The sequence below is a fragment of the Lissotriton vulgaris genome, chromosome 3_1 (assembly GCF_964263255.1).
Source record: "Lissotriton vulgaris chromosome 3_1, aLisVul1.2, whole genome shotgun sequence".
NCBI lineage: Eukaryota > Metazoa > Chordata > Amphibia > Caudata > Salamandridae > Lissotriton > Lissotriton vulgaris.
In genome coordinates, this window is record NC_141689.1 from 1,641,002,231 (window position 1) to 1,641,017,953 (window position 15,723).

The following is a 15,723-nucleotide window of genomic DNA, read 5'->3' on the forward strand; positions in this document are numbered from 1 at the left end:
AGGTATTGCCGTTCTTATAAATGACGCCGAAGCGCGTTTCGGTGTAGAGCACCTTCGTCAGGGCAATCAGGTACAACCGGGGGGGGACATACAAGCTGGGGGGAAACAAAGAAGAAACTCCAACTGGATTAGAGGTTCAGATGGTCCACACTTTTCAAGTCTGTCAAAGGGAGTCTCTAGTCAGCCGAGAAGAGTGTCCTATTTCCTTTCCTTTATAAAGCAGAAGCGCGATCCACAGGTCAAGTTGTGGTTCGTCTTAGACCCGTATATCAGGGAATCAACGACTGTGGTATAACGTGCAGATCCAAACGTGTCTGGTACGCTGGGTTTCTGGTATCAATGGGGTCCCAGGGAATGATTAAAAGTTTCCACACAGTAGCGGGAGGTAGGCTCAGCAAAGGGTGAATCTCGCAGTAGTTTTCTACCGGTGTGCCGCCAGACAGCGGGGTATAGGGTTCTGGTCCGGTGAGGTTCGATATAGCTATCGCCTTTAATTAACGTTACTCCATGTATAGCAGTTGTGGATCCCTTAGAGGACCATTTGTGATTTTCCTTGGCAGGGTTTTGTTCTTTCTATTTTGCTGAAAAGAGAAGAAGTATCTTTATTTCTTCTTGTATTTTCCTCTTTCTAAGTGTGCTGTATTCTGCTGCATACTTAGAAAGTGAAAAGGCCTCAGAGGATTATTTTTGTACAAGAAGGTATCTATTCCTGTACCAAAGCAATCCTGCCTGCAGCATAGGTGCCCTTTCACAGTGGTGAAAGGGTGTTTGCATTAGCGCTAGGCAGCAGGTTGTGTGACAGAGCAGGCAGAGAGCAGGAATTGGTTGCAAAGTCAGCATTTTATAATATCCCATAACCTGCCACATAGATCTTTGCCCGTTAAATCTCACGTAATAACAATGAGGGTAAAATAACTCTGGATGCTAATGCATTTCCTGAAGAGATCTGTGTTTTACCTAGTCCCAATTTTGAATCAAAGTAGCATAGAGGGATGTGATGACCAGGACAGACGGACGCTAGGACCCTGTGGGTCACAGGGTGGTGACCAGGTCACCGTACACCACTTCCTGTCGAGGGACAGGAAAAGGACAATATACAATAGGACGAGGACGAGGACAGACGTGCCCTGACGGACTGCCGAGATATCTAAATAAAGAAGTACCTTCACACCCATGATCTGTGTCCCGAGTCTTCCTGCATGCTAGCGCGGAGTATACGACATCTGGCGACGAAGGATCCGGTCCCTGCGTGCAGAAATCGCGATTTGAAACCAGGAGCCCACCCTGGATCGCGTTGTGGCCAACAGGAAGAGGGAAGAGTGAAGCGCCGTCCAGAAATCAGCAGCGACGTGGGAGCCCACCCCGACCGCCGCAGGAAAAAGCAACACTGCCGGTAAGCGCCAGCAATAAGAGCGCGAAGTTTGAAGAGCTGAAAAGCCAGCGCGAGCTCTCGCGAGAGTCTCGGCGGCCATATTGGGGCCAGGCGGGAGAGCCAATAGAAACGAAGAATAAGCGCGGCGGCCATTTTGAAGTCAGGCAATGCCCGGATTGGCTTAGAAGTCTCGCGGGAGTCTCGGCGGCCATTTTGGAGCCAGGCGCGAGAGCCAATCAGCAAGCAGGAAAGTTGGGCGGCCATTTTGAAGTCAGGAAAAGGTCGAAAACAAAAAAAAAGTGCAGATTGCAAGAAAAAGGAGCAATAAAGCACAGGCAAAGCAAAGAAATAGGAAATAAAGGCTAAAAATTGTGTCCTGTGCACCAAAAAGACGGGAAAAGGGACAATATTAAAGAAAGAAATAAAGGAGCAAAGATATCAATAGAAATAGCTCGAAATAAAAGAGTTTAAAGAAAATGCCAGACACAAAGTCACAATACCGCAGACCAGTGCCTTTCGTTGTATCGGAGCCACAAGTGGGCATCCGGTGGGAGAAGTGGATCATAAAATTTGAACGATACATGAAGGCGACTGATGTGGTGAATGAAAAAAAATTAGATCTATTCTTGAACTTAGTGGGAGATGAGGTGGATGACCTCCTCATAACACTGCCACAGAGTGAATTAGAAACCTATGACAAATTAATAAAGTGTCTGACGGCCAAGTTTGACCCGCAAAGAAACGTCGACTTTGAGAGATATTCTTTTCACATGGCATATCAGCAGCCAGAAGAGTCAATGGATGATTTTGCAACGAGGCTAAGAAAGCTAGTAGCACATTGCGAATTTGAAAAGTACGACAACGAACAGGCACTTCGCCTCAAACTGATAGAATCTCAGAGACACGGAATTTTGCACAAGGCTACTAAAAGAACCGACCACTGTAGAAAAAATTCTAGATCTTGCGAGGGCAGAAGCAAGAGCGATGATACAAGCGAAACAGATGGATCGAAAGGGAGAACAAATACATAGAATGGCAGACACCGGCAAGAAAGGGAACTGGAAAGGCGGACACAAGGAACAAGCGGCAAAGAAACAAAGTTCCCAATGCTACAGGTGCGGCCTGGATTTCCCTCACAGAGGACCATGCCCAGCATTTGGTCAAACGTGCAGAAAATGCAACAGAAGCAACCATTTTGCTACTATGTGCCAAGGTGGACAATTCAAAGGTGAACGTGGCAAGCCAGGAAAGCCAAGAACAACAACAACAAAACATGTACGGCACATGGAAGCGACGGAAAGGAGCTCGTCGGGGGAATCAGGAGAAGAAGAGGAAGAAACAACAAGAAAAGTAGAACGTCTATATCTCATGACCACGGACGAAGGGCATGAAGAGGAACATATTAGGCTAATAGATAGGAAGTCAATAAAAAAGACGGATTGGGTGACAATCGAAGTAGGGCCCCATCAAACAAAATTTGTACTGGACAGCGGAGCCACGTGCAACATCATGTGTGCCACCGAATATGACAAGATGAAGAAGAAGCCGCCGCTACAACCATCAAGTGTAAGAGTATTTACATGGGGTGCACAAAATCCTGTAACAAACATGGGAAAATTCACGGACACAATGACGCACAAAGGCAAGACTGTCGTGGAAGAAATACATGTGTTACGAGGAGACATTCCAGCACCGTGTCTACTCAGCAACGTAACAGCAAAATGAATGGGACTACTGAAAATGATGTATCGCATGTCAGAAAAAGAGAGCATACTACAGGAATTCCCGAAACTAACGGAAGGACTAGGAAAGCTAAAAGGAAAACAAATAACACTCCACATAAATGAGGCTGTCAGGCCAGTTGCACAGCATCACCGAAGGGTACCAATACATCTACAACCTCAAGTGGAGGAAGAAATAAAGGCCTTGCTGGCACAGGATATCATTGAGCCCGCAGAAGGACCAACACCATGGGTGTCCCCAATAGTGGCTGAACCAAAGAAAGACACTACGCAGATAAAAATATGTGTGGACATGAGAGTACCAAACACAGCCATCGAAAGAGAAAGGCACCCAGGGCCACATTTGGACGACATGATAAGCTGCCTGACAGGAATGAGAAAATTTTCCAAACTAGACCTGTGCAAGGGATATCATCAGTTGGAGCTAGATGAGCAATCCAGATACATAACGACCTTCTCAACACACCTTGGACTGTTTCGCTACAAAAGGCTGAGCTTTGGAATATCTTCAGCAGCAGAAATATTCCAAGAAACGATCAGGCAGATAATAAGACCGATAACGAACAGTTTAAACTACAGCGATGACATTCTGGTCTTTGGGAAGTCAGACGGAGAACATGACACGGCACTGAGGGAAGTATGCTCACGGTTAGTAGAGGTAGGCCTGACAGTTAACGAGAAGAAATGCGAGCTGGGAAGAGAAGAGCTAGTATTTTTTGGACACATATTCTCACGAAAAGGAATGAGGCCGGACAGGAGCAAGATAGATACACTCGAAAAAACAAGTGAACCAAAAGACGTCGCTGACGTACGCTCGTTTCTTGGCCTTGCCAGCTACTGCGCGAGGTACATAAAAGACTTCGCAACGGTGAGCACACCATTGAGAGAACTGACAAAACAAGGGCACCCATTCGAATGGACCACAGAATGCACAAAAGCGTTTGAAGAGATAAGAGCGTCAGTGACGGCAGTAGACCACTTAGCGTACTTCGACCCAAACCTATGCACAGAACTCACGGTAGATGCCAGCCCGGTCGGCCTGGGCGCAATACTAGCACAACACAAACCTGGGAAAGATTTGCCTCGACAAATAGTAGCATACGGAAGCAAAAGCTTGTCCGATGTTGAGAGAGCCTACTCTCAACCAGAGAAGGAGAGCTTGGCGGTAGTATGGGCATGTGAGCACTACCACATGTTCATATATGGAAAACCATTCACAATAGTGACAGACCACCAAGCGCTAGTGACTATCTATGGCAACCCAAAAGCGAAAATACCGCCAAGAATAGAAAGGTGGGGAATAAGGCTGATGGACTATAACTTCAAAATAATACACAAACCAGGCAAAGACCAAAACCCAGCCGACTACATGTCGCGACACCCGCTCCCGTATCGGAATGGTGGTACCACAATGGCAGAAGAATACCTAAACTTCATCGTGAAACAAAACACTCCAGCGTCAATAACAAGTGAAGAACTGGAGCGAGAGACAAAAAGAGACCCGACAATGAAAGCAATAGGAACGATAGTGAGGCTACAGAGATGGAGACACATCAATAGCAACACCGTCACAGAAGAAGGAGTTGACAAAGAAGAACTGTTGGCGTTCAAAAAGATAGGTGAAGAATTGTCGGAGACAGAGAACGGAGTGCTGATGAGAGGTTCAAGGATTGTAATACCACATCGACTAAGGAAGAGAACAATCAAGATAGCACATGAATCACATAGAGGAATAGTAGCGACAAAGAAGATGCTGAGAGAAAGAGTGTGGTTCCCAGGACTAGACAGCATAGTGGAGGAAGAAGTGTCACAATGTCACACCTGTCAAGAAACTGGATCATCCAGTATGCCCACACCGTTACGGATGTCGGAACTGCCAGTGGCAGTATGGACTGAACTAGCGGCAGACTTCTATGGGCCACTGGAGACTGGAAAATACCTGCTGGTAGTCATTGACGAATTTTCGAGATTCCCAATAGTGAGGGAAGTGTCATCGACATCGGCAAATGCCACCTTACCAGTGCTGGACGACATATTTGCCGCCTGGGGCTCACCACAGACACTGAAAACAGACAATGGTCCTCCATTTTCAGGAGAAGAATTCTGCAGGTTCGTGGACTACCTGGGGATCAAACACAGGAAAATAACTCCACTATGGCCACAAGCCAACGGAATGGCAGAACGATTTATGGGGACCATCAAAAGAGCCGTCCAGCGAGCAAAATTGACACAGATTTCCATTGGACAAGCGCTGTGTCAGGTACTACGAGATTATAGGAACACCCCTCACAGCACCACGGGCAGATGTCCAGCAGAACTAGTGTTAGGAAGAACAAGCAAAACAAGGCTACCACAGAGAGAAGCAATAGCAGACATCAATAGACAAGAGATCGCAGAAAAAGACAACAAAGAGAAAAAGAAAATGAAAGAATATGCTGACAAAAAGAGACATGCCGCTGAACACCAACTAAAGGAAGGAGACCTAGTAATAGTGAAGCAAACACAGCAAAGAAAATCAGACAGCCCCTTTTCAAAAGATCCGCTGGTAGTGACTGGAGTAAACGGGTCAATGGTGACCGCGGTCTCAGACCATCGGAAGATAACAAGAAACAGCTCACACTTCAAGGAGTTCAAAATGGAAGAAGGAGAAAGAGCAATAACGACACCGGAAGTGGAAGAAAGAGAGCAAGGAACAAACGGAGAAGTGACAACACACAAAGAAGAAGGTAGAGGACCAGAACAGAGCGGAGAACAAAGACCAAGAAGAGAGTGCAAAAAGACAAAGAGACTGATAGAAGAAATGTAGAGACTCTCTATATCTCTCTCTCTCTATATATATATATATCTCTCTCTCTCTCTCTCTCTCTCTCTCTCTCTCTCTCTCTCTCTCTCTCCCTCTCTCTTTGCACTGTCTCACAAGCTTTCCACAGTGTGGAGAGTATCGCCAGGACTTGTGCATGGGGAAGGCATTTGTTGTGACAAAGGGGGAGATGTGATGACCAGGACAGACGGACGCTAGGACCCTGTGGGTCACAGGGTGGTGACCAGGTCACCGGACACCACTTCCTGTCGAGGGACAGGAAAAGGACAATATACAATAGGACGAGGACGAGGACAGACGTGCCCTGACGGACTGCCGAGATATCTAAATAAAGAAGTACCTTCACACCCATGATCTGTGTCCCGAGTCTTCCTGCATGCTAGCGCGGAGTATACGACAAGGGCTAATGTGTGTGCTGTAAAGCACATCATATGACATGGAGATGACAGATTTTAATTTTATGAAGCTAGGTAAGTGGGTTACTGCTTTTAACACAGAGATCCTTTTGTTACTCTCAGTTCATAAATTGTAATCCTTCTGATATAGCACAATGAGCTATTAAGGAAATGTGGCTTGTGAAAATAGTGGGTGGACGCCAGGGGCGGCTCCTCCACTAGGGCGGAGGAGCATTGTCCCATTGCTTTCTCGCTTTGTGAAAAGCCAAAGCATAAAATGGTAATAACTTTTGGTTATTGCCATTGTATGTTTCTTTCTGCATTGCGGGTGGGTGGGCGGAGCTTCCCGGGAAGGGCATGAGTGGTTTCCCCACTCCTGAGTACGCATGAATGGTTTGGTCGGCCCTCTCGGGCCGCCCAAACCAGTCATACGCACTCTGCACTTCTCTATACAAGATGCATTGTAGCCTACATGGAGAACATGCAATCCCCTATAGCCGCCGGCTGGGCGGCGTCCCGCCTAATCACAATGCTCCACTGGAGAGTTGTGATCGGCTTAGGGGAGGGGAGGAAGGCTGCCTGCTTTCTGTTCCTGCTGGAGGCAGGAGAGCAGGAACAGGCCAAGCAGTTTTTGAGGACCCGGGGGCGGGCAGAAAGGTAGGTTTTAATTTGTAAAAAATGTATTATTGAACCACGCGCTATACCCCCACCTCCCTGTGAGACCCATCCTCCCCTACAACCCCTCGCCTGCCCCCCCACCCCACATTCGCCCCCCCCACCCATGACCCAGGCCGGCTGCGACTGGGGGACGCCATCTATTCGCGTGTATCCACGACTTGTGCCCTGGTCTCCATGGTGTATATGTTTGAGAGGTGTGCGTATGTGAAAGAGAAGAAAAGAGGGAGAGAGCGAGAAAAGAGAAATATGTGGCAGGAAATGGAGGGGTGTTGTGGCGAAGCGGAGAATAAAACATACAATGAAAAATATATTCCAGCTCCTTTGGGATATTTCTGCTTGACGTGCAAGGATTACAGAAGCTTGCAAAGCCTCCAGCATGTTACCGTTTGAATGGAGCAAATAATAAGAAAAAAAACACACATCACATCCTGTTAAAAGGCTCGATGAATCGTATCTGAGATGGCAGCTTGAAAAACGAAAACACGCAAATAAAGCGGCATATACATGAGTCACGAGGCTGCTCAAAAATGTTTATAGGATCTAACCTTGGATGGAGAAAATGGCCATTGAATGCACGGCGCAGATAAGAGCGGCTCCTGCTCTGCCTGCACGCTGCTGAATGTAAAATGCATGCCCTCTCCACCTGTGCGGATTGGGAGGACACCTAGCACAGCCTACATAAGCATTCCGGCTGAGGACTTCAAAGAGAGGTGATGATGTAAAATGAATGAGTGCAGAAGGCCGCCTTCTGCAGACAGACAAAGTGCATTACTGAAGCCTGCCAGAATCGACACTAATAGGCAATGTGTGGTCCCAGGGCAGCAGCACAAACAGGGGGTGGGGCACAGTGTGACCCGCTGCGAGCTCGGGGAGCGAGGAAGCCCCCCCCCCACACGCCCCTCGCAGATGTGAGGGGCATAAAGAGGACACCAAAAGGTGGGCCTGAAGTTGTGTGTTCTCTGATTTCTCTGCCCTTGGAATGATTGACGGAGAATAATAATAGGGAACCGTCTCGGCCTCGCACCGCCAGAATACCTTAATCCCTGCATTACTTTTATCTGTGCAACATCTCGCGGGCCTGTATTTTTTTTTTAATTTAGAAGGCCGAATTGTTGCCTGTATTGACTTAAAATCTGGGTCTGTGTTTTGAAAACTGCTACATTAAGAAGCTATTGCTTTACTGCTTTATACTTTGAGTTTATTTAAGTAAATGTAGTTTATTAAAACCAGTGTGAGCAAACTGAAGCCTCATTTAACCTTATTTCACGAATAGAATGGATTTATTTATTCACCTTAGTGTGTGCCATTCCTCTGTTTCTTTACAGGACAATATATTTCTGGCACTCAGATCCATTAGCTGTTCCGACTAATATTGTTGATAACCGGTGGTAAATGATGCTGTCACTGGCCCTGCAGAATGACGACCGAGCTGCATCGAAGCCCAAGGATATGATGTCATCAATAGGAAATATATGCAACGTTGGACATCTGTACATTATCGATTTTGTTGGACTACATGTGTTAGCATGTTAAGTAATCTGAGAGCTAACATCATAATTACAATGAATTATCACTGTTGACAAATTTATTCATTATGTGGATATTATATGATTTCAATATTTTCTTCTAAAAGATAGCATCATTTATTGGTAATTAGTTCCCTTTCATGATTAATTCATTTTTACCTGATCTGACTCACTTGGGCGGAATTGTACTATAGATCGGATTTGAATTGTCATATAAATACCTCAGGTACAGTTGGTATTCGAGCAGATCAAAAAAGTGCGAACCACACAACCAAAGGGGAAATGTGGGCCGCCCTAGACTCACACCTTGGAACACACAAACCCCCGTAGACCAACATCACTCCACTGGTACACCCCCTTCCCCCCCTCATTTCTTTTCTTCTTTCTCTCTCTCTCTCTTGGCCAACAGTATTGAGGGGCAACAACCACCTACCAAGCAATCATTAAGCAATGCCAATTGTCATTAATGCCAATGTTGATATACATAACTGTGCATTGAGATCGTCTGTCCTGCCCCCGCATCACTACTGTACTGTATTGTATTATACTTGTAAAAAATTTCAATAAAATAATTTTGAATTTAAAAAAAAAGGGGTTAACTTTGACAATTCTGCTGTGTATTTTGTATGAGATCAACTGGAAACCTCTGGACTATTTATGTTTGGCATGTGAAATTATCACTGTGCAATATTATTAATACAAACATTTGTTGTGGGTGATATATTCGTACATTGACAAGTAATACGTGATTTGAGGATTTGCTTCTATAAGATGGTGCTGTGTTTGGGATATTTTGTTCCCATTCAACAGTCCATTTTATATTTTGTTCACACAAGCACTTACTATTATCTATTTTCACAGGTTGTTACGTGTTGCCCACCTTGTGATCAAGGTGAATTGGCGGCAAAAGGCGTAGGATTGTTTGCTGCTTATTAAATATTTAGTTTGCACTATCTACATTGAAGCGTGCATGCCTTTTTTCTTCGATGGTGAAAGAAGTCGCTCACTTTCCCACCATGAACAGTTTTCCCATCATTAATTTCACAGCAAATGTTGCAGGGATATTATCAATGATATCATAGAAGATGTCAAGAGTGATGCAATATGAGGGTTAATGAAAAATTTCCTAGCTATCGTAACGGAAAGTTTCAATTCTATTAAGGACATGGAGGTGTGGATTATGCAGTCCTTTCTTCTCTTTATTAAAATAGCAAATTTAAAGTGGACCAATAAGAAAACTTTATAGAAACTACAACTCCCATGAGCACATGGGCCACAGTGTCCATAACAACCGCCATCCAATCACGAGGCCGTCCACTGTATAACTGGTCCTGACGTCCCTTCCTCTTCCTCTTCTTCTCTGTGAGGAAAGATCTCGAGGGCGTACATCAATCCTTCTGGTCTTGTCCTAAATCAATATAAGACAAACCGTTATCATGATTCCTTTCCGTATACGGAAGCATAGAATGCGATACATAGAGCTGCATACCAGATAACATTTGAGAACATGTCATGAACAATCTCAGAATAGAAACATATACTAACAGGCCTGGTAATGAAAACCCCAAGTAGCCCTACAATTATCGCCAAACAAGTACATCAGCATAACATTTTCTAACACTTTCGTAAGATTACTTACTGAGATTACGGAGATTCCGGGTGGGGTGAGACCATCAAGTCTCGGGAGGGATAATCCGCGCCTCCTTGTCCTTAATAGAATTGAAACTTTCCGTTACGATAGCTAGGAATTTTTCATTCTATGTCAGGACGGAGGCGAGGATTATGCAGTTTTAAAGCCTTTCCACCACCAATTCTGCTGCACCATAGATGGGTTTGAAATAAAATTTCTTGAATACGGACTCGGAAGACCAGTCCGCCGCGGCCATAATATCCTCCAAGCGGCCACCGAGCTGGATGGCTTTAGAAGCCATTGCTCCTCTCGTGAAGTGAGCTCCGAATCTGGTCACATCCACCCCCGCCTCGGTCATGATCCAGCGGACCCACCTGGCAATGGTTTGAGAGGAAACCGCCTTAAACGGTTTCTGTAGTGCAATGAGAAGTTGGCGTTCTCCCGGGAGACGGTATTCCGACGTCATGTCCTCATATGCCTTGAGACACCGCACCAGGCAGACCTTGGGTTGGTCTGGAAAGATAGGGTAAGATACCGATCTGATATTAGTCTTGGTTCTTTTAGCCACCGTAAAGGTGACCCCCTCCGGGGTGAACGCCCGTGCCGTAATGTCCAAGGCTCTGACGTCTGAGACACGTTTGCACGAGACCAAACAGAGCAAGATTGCCAACTTGGCAGACAACTCCTTTCTGGACAGATATTGATTGTCCCTCCAAAGACAGAGAAAACGGAGAACGATATTGACGTCCCAGAGGATTTCATATCGGGGCTCCGGGGGTTTAGACAGTCTAGCACCCTTCATCAATTTACAAACCCAAGGGTGCTCTCCTGCCGGTCTCCCATCGATATGGGCATGCCCTGCTGAAATGGCTGATCTGAAAGAATTAATAGACCGATAGGCCAGTCCTGATTGGGCTAATTCAGCTAGGAAATTTAAGATGTGGCTAACGTCCGCCCCCACGGGATCGGCGTGTCTTCCCAAACACCAACAACCCCACCGTTGCCAAGCCGAGCGGTACCTCTTGACCGTTCCTGGAGCCCAGGCTCTACGAATGAGGTCCTCAGTGTCTGTCGAAAGGCGTCCGTCCTGCCAGCGTCCCCTGAAATCCTCCATGCCATGAGGCGCAAGGTCTCCTGAATCACCAGAGGATGAGGTTCCCCCTGAGGGCCCGAGAGCAACGAAGGGAACAAGGGCAGTAGAATGGGACAGTCCCATGACATTTCCAACAGAGAGGGAAATCATGCCTGAGCCCTCCAGAAGGGTGTCACCAGGATCATGGAAGCTTGCTGACGGCGAACCTGAGCCGCCACTCGTGGAATCATGAGAAAGGAGGGAAACGCATACGTTTGTTCCCGAGACCAATCCTGCAAGAATGCGTCGATTGCCGACGCTTCCGGATCCGGTCTCCAACTCACGAATCTCAGGAGTTAACGGTTGAGCCGGGATGCAAACAGGTCCATCGAGCATGGACCCCACCTGGTCATCAAAGCCAGGAAGACCGATCGCTCCAGTCGCCAGTCGCTGAAATCCTGGAAGTACCTGGAGTGCCAATCCGCAATGGAGTTCTGCCTGCCCGGCAGATACTCTGCAGTCACCGAGATCTGTTTCTCCAGACAATAATGCCAAAAGTCCTTCGCCAGGTTTGCCAAGGCCCGAGATCGTGGGCCGCCTAGGCGATTGATATACTGTACTGCTGACACATTGTCCATGCGTAGCAGAATGCAGCACGACACCTGGTCCCGAGTAAGGGATCTCACCGCGAAAGAACCTGCAAGGAGTTCCAGACATTTGATGTGAAGGTGAAGTTCCTCCTCCGACCATCGACCTCCCATCGTTATGTCTCCGCAGAGTGCCCCCCAGCCCAATCTGCTGGCATCCGACTCGATGACCAGGTCCGGGCTGGATCCGAAAATCGCTCTCCCGTTCCACGCACTCATGTGCTCTATCCACCAACGCAATTCCGTCCTCGTTTCCTCCGTGAGGGAGATGAGTTCGGAGTACGTGAGCCCCGTCCTGAGGTGCATCGCCTTTAATCGCTGCAGGGCCCTTTAGTGAAGAGGGCCCGGGAAGATTGCTTGGATCGAGGAGGAGAGGAGGCCCACGATTTGAGCCAACTGGCGCATAGAAATCTTGTTCTTCCGGAGGACTTGGGAGAGCTCTTTGCTGATTTTGGTTACTTTCTGAGAGGGAAGACTGAGGGAGGCTGATTCCGAATCTATCTGAAATCCCAGAAATGTAATCTGAGTCGACGGTCGGAGTTCGGACTTCTGGGCGTTTATCACAAAGCCCAAATCCTAGAGTAACGCAATAGTCATGTTCAAGTCTAGCCGGAGACGCTCCGGCGATTGATTCAAAATCAATATATCGTCGAGATATATGATCGATCGAATGCCTCTCTCGCGTAGGGTCTCCACCACCGGTCGAAGGAGTTTCGTAAAGCACCATGGGGCCGACGATAGGCCGAAGGGCAGAGCTTGAAACTCGAAGATCGTTTCGTTCCAAAGAAACTGGAGGAATCTCCGGTGTGGTGGGAAAGATCGGAACCATTAGGTAAGCATCCTTCAAGTCCAGACGAACCATCCAGTCCCCTTGGAGGAGAAGATCGCAAAGCAGATGAATCCCCTCCATCTTGAAGTGGCGGTACACCAGCCACTCGTTGAATTCCCGTAAGTTTATTACCGGGCGAAAACCTTTCTCCTTCTTTTGGACTAGGAAGATGTTGCTTAAGAAGCCCTCAGGGTGTAACTGCGACATGCGGATCGCCTGTTTCCTGAGGAGATCTGCTACCTCGCTGTCGATCAGAACCCTGTCTTCCGAAGAGAAGACGAGGGGGCGAGGGCGAACCCTTTGACGGGGAGTTCCGTAGAATTCTATCTGGAAACCTCGTACAGTTTAGAGAACCCAAGGGTCTGAAGTGATTTTGCACCAGTTGTGAAAGTGGTTCTGTAACCTCCCCCCCAGTACGGACGGGGAAAAAAGGGTAACACTCACCGGATGGACCTCCAGGTGCATTGGCTCCGCCACGGTAGCCTCTGCAGTGCCCTTTGCCGGCGCCTCTTCTGGGGTAGAAATTTCCCTGTCGGCCGTCGCTCCATCCATTGTTACGACGCTGTTGGTTTTTATTGTTGGGGCCTTGCTGATATTGGCGGCCGGAGGAGCGACCCCTACCTCTTCCGGCCCCCGCAAAAACCCGTCCAGGAAAAATCTTTTTAATCGACGTCTGTGCCTTATCTAAGGCAGAAAAGGTAGTGACGAACTTGTTCAATTCTTTGATAAATGGTTCGCCAAACAGTTTGCCCTGTGCAATAGGCCCTGCTTCTGAGGTGGCCAGGTCTCCGAGCTTAGGGTCAACTTTAATGAGGAGAGACCTCTTCCGCTCCACCGCTAATGTGCAATTCGCATTGCCCAAAAAGCATAGGGTTCGCTGGGCCCAACCTGCCACGATCTCTGTGGACATTGCTGTCCCCGACTCCTTGGCCCTCTCGGCCAACTGGATGATCTGAGTCACAGGTCCCACTGCATCCAGGAGCTTATCCTGGCAGTTGCACCAGGAGCGGTCTATACCCTTTTTGGGGTCCTTCATGAATTTGTCAAAAAACTCGCAGAGCTTTTCATCAGCGGGGTGACCGCCACCCTGCCTTCTAATTTCGGGCGAGGGCACTCGCCCCGCATGCGGGTTCTAACTTCCCTTTCAAGGGGTTGGCGAACTTTGCTCGCAACATATTTCGCCACCTTGGGATCCACTCCTACGATCTAGGGTGGTAAATTCTGGTTGGATCAAACATGTCAGAGAATTTATCATCACCTTCCTGGGACTCTGAGGAATGAGACGCCGGGCGCCAGGGACGACCGAGTACTCATCCTCATCCTCCGAGGAGGCCTCGTCATCAGAAACACCCTCTCCCTCCACGGGGAAACCATCCTCCTGGTCCGTGTCCGGGGCGACCTCGTCGCCATCATCTCCGGGGTAAAATCCCTCCCTGCAGGGTACATTTTTCAACGTCCGCGCACTCTTACGGAAAGAGTCTCTGAGACGATCAAACTTTTCCAGGTGCCCCGCGTGACGTTTCACTGAGACTTTGCCACCACCCTGCCCTCCTTTGGGGCCAGGGTCAACAGGCGCTGAGCCCCCAAACACCCCGGGGATGCTCTGGGCGAGTGCGTCCACTCTCTCCCTCAGCGGCGCTAGGACAGAGTCCAGCGCCTGCGAAAGCGCGCGACCAACCGCAGGCGGCAAGGGTTGGGAGACACAAAGCTCCTCCGCCTCCTGAATGGAGGTATTTAACTGTTCAGCAGTTTGCATTATTGGAGGGTGTGAGCACCTAACACCTCTTGACTTTATTGAGGTAGCCCCCTCGCCGGTGCTCAGGACGCAATCTGCTTGAAAATCTGTAAAAAGCAGGTGCAGTACTTTTGAGCGGCCACTAGGTGGCGCTGCGCTGAAGCGCGCGATTGAAAGCACCGAAGCCAAAGCCGGTGTCTGGCGAGGGTTGGTGAGGCGGAGAGCACTCCTGCCTCAGCGCGCCTGAGATCCGAGCAAAAAGCCGCGAGCGCAGCCGTTCGCCAGAGGCGGGCGCCCCACAGAGCCGGGAAGCGTCAAAGCGCGCTCCACATGTTCCGCAATTTAGCGGCAGAGACGGCGCAAGCAGCGCCTGTCGCTCATCGCACTGCCGCACAGAACGCTGACACGCAGCGATAACAATAGCACAATATGGCAAATACAACAGAAGCAGAGAATACTGCACAGGATAAACACGATAATAATAACAGCACAATACGTCAGAAAGAAAATGGAAATGACTTATCTGACGAGCAGAGAAGAAAGAGAGGAAGGGACGTCAGGACCAGTTATACAGTGGACGGCCTCGTGATTGGATGGCGGTTGTTATGGACACTGTAGCCCATGTGCTCATGGGAGTTGTAGTTTCTATAAAGTTTTCTTATTGGTCCACTTTAAATTTGCTATTTTAATAAAGAGAAGAAAGGACTGCATAATCCTCGCCTCCGTCCTGACATAGAATAACCAGTGCAAGGCAAGAACGCGAGTTATAGTTACGTTAGAGCACAAGTTATAGTTACTTCAGGTAACTATAACTGGTGAATTTCTGCTGTTTTCAGACTTTAAAACTTTATGTTGTTACTGAAAATTAAATTTCAGTCTACTTTAACGTTACTTTAACCTTTGCTTCTTTCAGTGAATTTCTAGGTTTTTTCCCACATAAGGTAATATTTAGATGTCAAATGTAAATCCAATCCCCTAACCTCCACTGCCTTTGGTCGTGCACATCAGGCAGTTGGCTGCAGGGTCTGACCCACCCCAACATTCAGCCATCACTCGCAAGGGCAGCCAACCCCACCCTGCTCAGGAATTTTGGTTGTGCACAGCGGGGGGTGGGCTCAGGGCCTGGCCTGCAGCCAGGCTTTATGGCCAAGCCCTGCGGCCACCAACTAACCTGAATGCAGCCAACCCCACACTGCGCACGTCCTTTGGCCATGCTCAGTAAGGGGTTGGCCACATGGCTTTGGCTGCAGAGGGTTGTCAAAAGTGCCTGGTATGT